This window comes from Branchiostoma belcheri, unplaced genomic scaffold (genome assembly GCF_001625305.1).
Source record: "Branchiostoma belcheri isolate BF01 breed outbred unplaced genomic scaffold, Haploidv18h27 scaffold70, whole genome shotgun sequence".
In the NCBI taxonomy this organism is placed as follows: Eukaryota; Metazoa; Chordata; class Leptocardii; order Amphioxiformes; family Branchiostomatidae; genus Branchiostoma; species Branchiostoma belcheri.
The window spans coordinates 1,523,683-1,531,761 of NW_017804354.1; positions in this window are offsets into that span (position 1 = coordinate 1,523,683).

Genomic DNA, 8,079 nt, shown 5'->3' on the forward strand with positions numbered 1-8,079 from the left:
CATATTAGCTTACACGATAGCCTATCCAAACTGATGCAGTGAAGAGTGACACGATGTACTTTGCACATGCTGAATAGAACATAGAATATTTTGTTTCCATCTGGAGTCACCTGAGGTCACGGGGGGGGGGGGTTTCGATGTTTCTATGGCCTTCTATCTGGGTCACAGGCAGGGAACAGGTGTTTCTTTATGGGAGTCATTTGGAACACAACTCAAGTTATTTTTTTGGATTTTTTTTAGTAAGTAGAGCCGTGTTCTATTGGGTCACCTGAGGTCATATGCGGGTGATTATTCATTTTGTTTAATGTATGGATTGGGATGAATAAATACCCGATTTTGACTCTATTTGTGACATTACGGCGACATAAAGAATGTGGAATGGAGCCTTCTGATTGGTCAACGTCACCCGGCTATATGATAATTCACTATAAAAAATAAATGTTTCACAAATATCACTGAAAATCTCCGCTTTTTAAAAACATATTGTTATATCTGTGCATTATCATCTGGCAGAGGAACTGGAAAAGCTGTTGTAGATTCTATTGCTCCATCTCTGGTTTTAGAAATTTGTGAAAAGCTCCAAAAATAACTATAAAAAGTACTGTCGAGGGACTTTTTGGAAAATATTATATTTAGGGGCAAATCTACCAATAATCCGAAACAGAAATCCTTTTTTAATTCTAATTCACCATGATTAACAATATTTTATGGCACACATCTGTATATTCATTCAGACCCTTACCTTTTCAGGCCTATAAACCAGATATAAGCCACGGTTATGGTATCTGTAACAATAACCCCACTACTTTTGCTCGCTTGTATATATCCATAAGGACATGCCATTTAATATATACGTATTTTGTTCTGGTAAACGTTTTAGAAAAAAACATTGATGCATGTCAAACATTAAAAAATGACCAGAAGGTTCGGATTGGCTGTAGAAATATACAAATGACTGATGACATCACAAATGACAACATATACGTCACAAGTTGTCCAGAGTGACGCCTAAAGACATCATTTCAATAGGAACCCAATCAGAGTTTTTGTCACTTGTTTTTTTCATTTACCAGTTTTTAACGATCTTTATTATGTTCGTGTAATCAGTAGCCCATTGTGAACCAGGCATGACATTTTCGTTCTATGTGTGTCCGGCCCCAGCGAAGCTATTGAAAACAAATAGCCTGACAGATACAGATATTGAGTCACAATCAGATTCAAAAACGACCGAAAAGTAGTTTGTGGGTTTGACTAACACATTCTTGTGGTGTTTGTGTTTTGGCTATCATGAGTTGCCACGGTAGACTGGTCTATTTTGGTCTTTTTGTCTGCACTAGTACTTGAATATTGTTTGTCAGACAATCTTCACAATCGGATTCGTTTTGCATGTAATCACATAAAAACAACAGGGCTATTGTAGCCAGAAAGGTGTGACTTTGTGTTCTAACCATTTAATTAAAACTGGTAATTTGCGAAAGATAATTTACGAAGATAGCTAGTCTTCATCACTACTCACACAAACCATGAGCCGACGTACAGGTCCTTGTAGATACTGAGAGCTCCTACTCTCCAAGCAGAGGTTGGGGTTTGGGGTTATTTTGGCGTGTTTCTTTTTTGCACTGGATTGGGTGAAAAAGATTCCAGTGCAAAAAAAACGACAAAAAAGCCTAAAAACACGCCAAAAATAACCCTAAACCCACACCTCTGCTTGGAGAGTAGAGAACTCCAGATTTCCTCTGTCTTGGTCCGACTACATACTCGAGAGGAAGATGCGGATTTTGGCCGAGGAATATGCAGTGCAATAAAGTGGTGGGGTTCTTGATCCGCTGCCAGACTAAGTCGTCTGAGTGATCACAGACAGTCTTGGAAATCACAACAACCTAAAGCACCAGCATGTAAGGATTTGTGTTTCAGTGACGCCGCGCACGTGTAGGGTTTGTAAAACTTAAGAGGATTAGACTTTTTTATCTCTTATTAACGTATTTTAAGAGGGATCTTGAAGATTTACTGGTTTGTGAAATGGACGTATTGTGGGGTCGTGTGGCGTAGCGGCAGAGTGCTCGACTCAGAACCAAGAGGTCCCGGGTTCAAGCCCTGACATGTTACCAATATTTGTGCCCTTGGGAAAGGCACTTTACACGACTTTCCTCACTTCGCTCAGGTGAAAATGAGTATTGTATTGTCCCCTGTATTGGTGGTGGCATTAATATAAGTCGAAAAGACTTGAGTGTGCTGACACCACGTCTTGTAATTACATGTTGGAATATATTTTTAAGAAATGGGCGTAATCCCAGTGTAGTCACTCCTAGCAAGGGGTTTAACCGTCACGGTTGATTGTACGGACGCAGGGAAACGAAGGCTAGTTGCTGCAGTACCTTCAACCGTCACTGGGCGGCGCAAAATCAAGACCGTGGCTTGACGTGATGGATTGGATGGCCTCCTGAATGTCCAAATGATGTACGTTGTGTTCGTCAGCCGAATAGACTGCATTCAGCATTCAGTTATTGCTACAGGCGGTTACCATAGCGAAGAAACGTTGCACATGTCTGTGCCATGATCTTTTGTGGCCCGTGGGATTTTTCTGCAATAATATTTTTGACCGCTAAGCGTCACTTTTGAACAATGAAAATCTATTTCTTCCTGATTACTGAAATAATACAAATTGTGAATAAGCCATCTTTATTCCATTATTCACTCATGAGAGAGTGATTAAAACAGATTGGAACCGTGTTAAGTTTAAGACAATTTATTTCAAACAAGCGTTGCTCATCAGCAATCTTTGGCAAAATTTGTACATGCGTAAATACAAATGATGGGACCGATTGCCTCCAGAACATGGTGATCTACAGTGACTACAGACGTTACAGTGCCAACTTTCTATACACATCTGACTGAAAACTGGTCCAGACCACACCAATATTACAGCTTGGTTCTCACATTTGCCAAATTCATTTCTTTTAGATTCCCAAAATACAATCAATAATAATAATGATAATGATGATGATGACAATGATAATAATAATCGCAATCGATAATAATCAACAACTAATCAATGACAATTACAGTCAATAGTAATCAATGATAATCCATGATAACCAATAATGATACATGATAATCAATAATAATAAAGCATAATGAATACTAATCAATATTCATCAATAATAATATTTAATAATCGATAATCAATAATAATTAATGATAATGAATGACAATGATACTAAATGTCAATTAATGATAATCAATGACAAAGCAGTTGAAAAATGAGCCAAATATATGCCGTAAGTTATGCTGTCCTCAAGGTAGGTGGCAGCATAAAAATAAGTTATAAAAAGTTAAATGAGTATGCTGTCCCCACGTCTTGTGATTACAAATTGGAATTACAAAAATGAAAGCATGAAAATCCCTTAGAAAAAAACCTGCAACCCCGAGCGATTGTAGAAATATGAATCCTTGAGAAGCTTCATTTCCGTTACTCTCCAAGCAGAGGTTTGGACGTTGGCGTATTTTTGGCAGTTTTTGCTTTTTAATCGGGCTTTCCTTTTGGTCTCGTGTCTTCTTCGTGCCAGAAAAAAAAAGATACCAATACAAAAAAAAAGCCCGATAAAAAAGAAACGCCAAAAATAAGCCAAAGCCAAAACTTCTGCTTGGATTGTACATTTCCGTCTCTTACTTTCGGTGAAACTCGCATATGAAGGGTAGCTTGAGGGAGCATGAGGCGTCGTTCCAATGGTGAGGTTGTCCTGCGGCTCGCCAATAAACAGCGCAATCTTCGCCGCTTTCACCGTAGTCATCCGGCTGGTTTGTGCCCCACAATTTAAAGTAACCAAGCGGAGTGCCGTCCACCCACTCGAAGTGCCCTTCTTTGAGCTGATCGTGCAGACCAAACCAGACGTCGACGAGGCGAAACCTGGGGTCGGGGAGCATCCTGGCTATATATTGGTTGGTGTCGGGGTCTCGGGGCATGGCGAGGGTACCGCCCTCTCGGCAACAGATCTCGGCCGCTGTGTGGAAGTCTTTGCTGACGTTGAATGCTTTGTAGCATGTTTTAAAAGACTTGGAATAACACGGTGGAGCTGGAAAAGTACGAAGAAGTGATATTGAAACGTCGCCGTTCTTTGCAATTCACGAGAAACATACGATTTTCTTTTTTTTTTGTATTTGTATTTGACTAACAAGGCTTCTCTATGGGCCATACACATGCCATTACAGAAATTGGAACAATATATTTGTGATTTCCGACAAGCCCAATTTCGTACAAATTTACTTTGAATTGCTTTTTTAATAAATGGCTGTCGACAATACCAACCTTTCGTTGACGCTTGGCATCCAATCCACTTGGGTACATTTTGTCCAGTTATGCCAGGAGGGCCAGCCGGCCCCATAGGTCCCTTCTCTGGACCAGGACGCCCGGTAGAACCAGACATCGGAATGCTTGAAAAACCGGTAACCTCACCCCTAAGAAAGGAAACATACAACCTTAGCGACTAATATCGTGTGTTAAAATGAATGCATTACTTCATTCCCGTTCCTCTCCAAGTAGAGGAAAAAAAAATACAAAAAGGAAAGCCCGATTAAAGCCAAAAATAAGCCCAAGCCAAAACTTCTGCTTGGATGGTAAATTTCCGTCACTTACTTTTGGTGAAACTCGCATATGAAGGGTAGCTTGCGGGAGCATGGGGTGTCGTTCCAATTGGTAGGTGGTCCGCCGGTGCGCCAATAAACAACGCAATCTTCGCTGTTTTCATAGTTATCTGGCTGATCTGGAGCCCATTTCTTAAAGGCACTAAGCGGAGTGCCGTCCACCCACTCAAAGTGCCCTTCTTTGTGCTGATCGTGCAGACCAAACCAGACGTCGACGTGGACAAACCTGGGGCCGGGGAGCATGGCGGCTATACGCATGTTGGCGTCGCTGTCTCGTGGCATGGCAAGGGTACCGCCTTCTCGGCAACACATCTTGGCCGCTGTTTTGAAGTATACGCGTGCGGCGTACGCTTTGTAGCAGGTGGTTTGAGAAAACGAAGAACGACATGGTGGAACTGGAAAAGTACAAAATAGAAGTGATATTGAAACGACACCGACCGCTATTTGCAATTCACGAGAAAACATATAAGTTTTATTTTTTGCATTGTATGGTACATGTCATGATATTTGACTAAAACGGCTTCTCTGAGAGCCATACAAATGCCATTAAAGAAATTGGAACAATGTATTTCGGATTTCCAACAAGCCCAATTTCGTACAAATTTACATTTTATTGCCTCTCTAATAAGTGACTAAGAATAATACCAACCTTTCTTTGATGCTTGACATCCAATCCCCTTGGGCCCGTTTTGTCCAGTTTTGCCAGGCCCCATGGGGCCCATATATCCTGGGGGCCTTTGCGGCCCAGAAGGCCCAGGTCTACCGGCCGACCCCATGGGACCCTTTTCTCCAGGAGGGCCGATAGGGCCAGCCTTACCAGCCTTTCCCTCAGGACCAGGCGGCCCCATGGGCCCCTTCTTTCCTGGGAGCCCGGGCGGCCCAAGATGCCCGATAGAGCCAGGCTTACCAGCCTTTCCCTCAGGACCAGCCGGCCCCATGGGTCCCCTGTCTCCCGGGGGCCCGGGCGGCTCAGGAGGGCCAGCAGCCACGGCGACTCCTGTGGTCACCTTTCCATATGACCCAGGTGGAGTCGGTAACTTCAAAAGGCCATTTTCTGCCAAAGAGTTGTTTGGCCCAGGGAGCACACACATTTCTGCAGGATAGATATGATGCTTTCATTACTTAAACAGCCTATGCAAAGCTAAAAAAAATCGATACTGGAAGAATAATGTCTAACATTAATCATTACCAGATACAGAAAATGATAAATCGTGTTCTTGTGACGAACAGCAAAGTCTTCTGGTGGACATTTGATACTCTAGCACAACAAGAAATCCAATCCTTTAAGCACAGATGAAAGCGTGCATAAATTTTCACTGAAGTGAAGAAAATAGATCATGCTGTAAAGTGTTCTTAAAGATAGAATTACGTGCAGTTTCTATGCACCTGACACTCATACCGTTTACAGTAACTATTGACTAACGACGACTACCGTTATCTAGTAACTACTAAGCTAGGAGGTTATCTCCAACTCCAACAATTTCCAAGACTGTCTGTGATCACTCTGTGATCAATCAAGAACCCCACCACTTTATTGCACTGCATATTCCTTGGCCAAAATCCGCATCTTCCTCTTGAGTATGTAGTCGGACCAAGACAGAGGAAATCTGGAGTTCTCTACTCTCCAAGCAGAGATGTGGGTCTTGGGTTTTTTTTGGCGTGTTTTTAGGCTTTTTTATCGTTTTTTTTTGCATTGGATTTTTTTTCGACATTTATCAGTACATGTAACTGTTGCGCCGTTAGAATCCTTAGTAAGGAACTAAGTACTGATAATGGTTGACCTCCCAGGAGGTGGGGATAACTTCCTAGCTAAGTAGTTACTGAATACCGGTGGTCAACGTTAGTCAATAGTTACTGTAAACGGTATGTGTATCGACTGTTCAATTGTATCATGCCAACAAACTTACGTTTCAGCTCGGTTATTCGCAGCTCAGTCATCCTGTTCCGTGCAGCAAGCTTGCTCACGTCCCCAGAAAGAGTGTTCACTTTAACTGCATCAAGAGAGAAAGAAGATAAACAATTGATGACGTCATATGTAGATCACGTGCCCTACGTGACTGGTCATTAGACCCGGAAGATGGCTAGAGCATTTACCTCTGGGAAGATTTTTCAAGCTGATTTTAAAATTTATAGAATTTTTAAAATACATTTGACTACATGTAGGACTATCAGAAGTAATTGCATGGCTGGATGATTCAATGAAAGAATGATCAGATAAGTAATATCTACTGTCAACATAATCCTTGTGGGAAGAATTTTCAACCTTTTTTAAGAATTTCAATAGCACTGTCCAAAACTAGAAACGTAATGAATGAATGAATGGATAAATAAGTGAATGAAGATGAATATATAATGAATGAAAATGAATGAATTATTATCAGATGACACAAGGATGTCAGACGATTGCAATCCTAACTAATTCTTTTGCCAGACAAACATCACATCTTTTGTAACTCCACATTGTCAAATGAACATGTAATGACTCCATGGATTGCAGATATTGCAAAGAACAAAACAATTAAGATGAAAGTGAACCTTTAACCTTTTTGACGTGTTTATTGTTTGGATATTAGCATAGTAATAACCAAATTCTAATGATTAGGCGGCGGGACTTGTTTGAAGTGTTGAAACGTGACGTGCTTTGCAGTAATACTGCGAAATCGGCACAGTGTAAGCATTCTTCTTTTTATCTTGCCTGACGTTCTGTTCATCGTCGATGGGCTCGTCCGTGTGCGGCCAGCCCAGCTTTACTCTTGCAAAGTTTTTCTCAGGTTGTGCAGGTAAAAGCAGATGTTACACAAGGATCGTGTTTTTTCTGCCTTCTCGTGGTCTCATTTTGGACCAGGTCTTTTTCCAGTTTCTTGGAGCCTTGGCGGAGTGCGTACCGCCATGCAGTGCGGTTCTGGGCAAGGTGCTCCCAGTTGGCACCAATGTGGAAGAGCTACACATTACAGAAAAGACCAACCTGCAAATAATGGAAACAGCAGAGCCATGGCCACAGCGAGGAAGAGACCCGTGCCTTTCAGGACCTTCTTGCCCCTGTCGAGCCATTTCGTCTTGCTGTTGGCGTCTGCTCCATAGTCTAGTAGTAGAAGAAAAAGAAAATTATGTATAACGTAATCGTAGATATAACATTGGGCGGTATAAACATCATGGCGTTTTACTGATAGCTGGTGTCATGTATCCTTAACCCTCAAATACCCGAACTCTTTTTGTGACGTTAATGCGCGAACGGGGTCCAAATGGACCCCATTTGGTTTCTTTCAAATTTATATTCCTTTTTGCATGCATCCTTTCAGTGACCTTTGCACATATATTGGTTAAACATATTAGGACGCTTATTTTGGCATGATTAAGTGTTTAAAAATTACATCTCATTATCATAATCTATGCAAAAATAGGATGAGGCCTGCAGGCATGAACATGGGGTTGACCTTT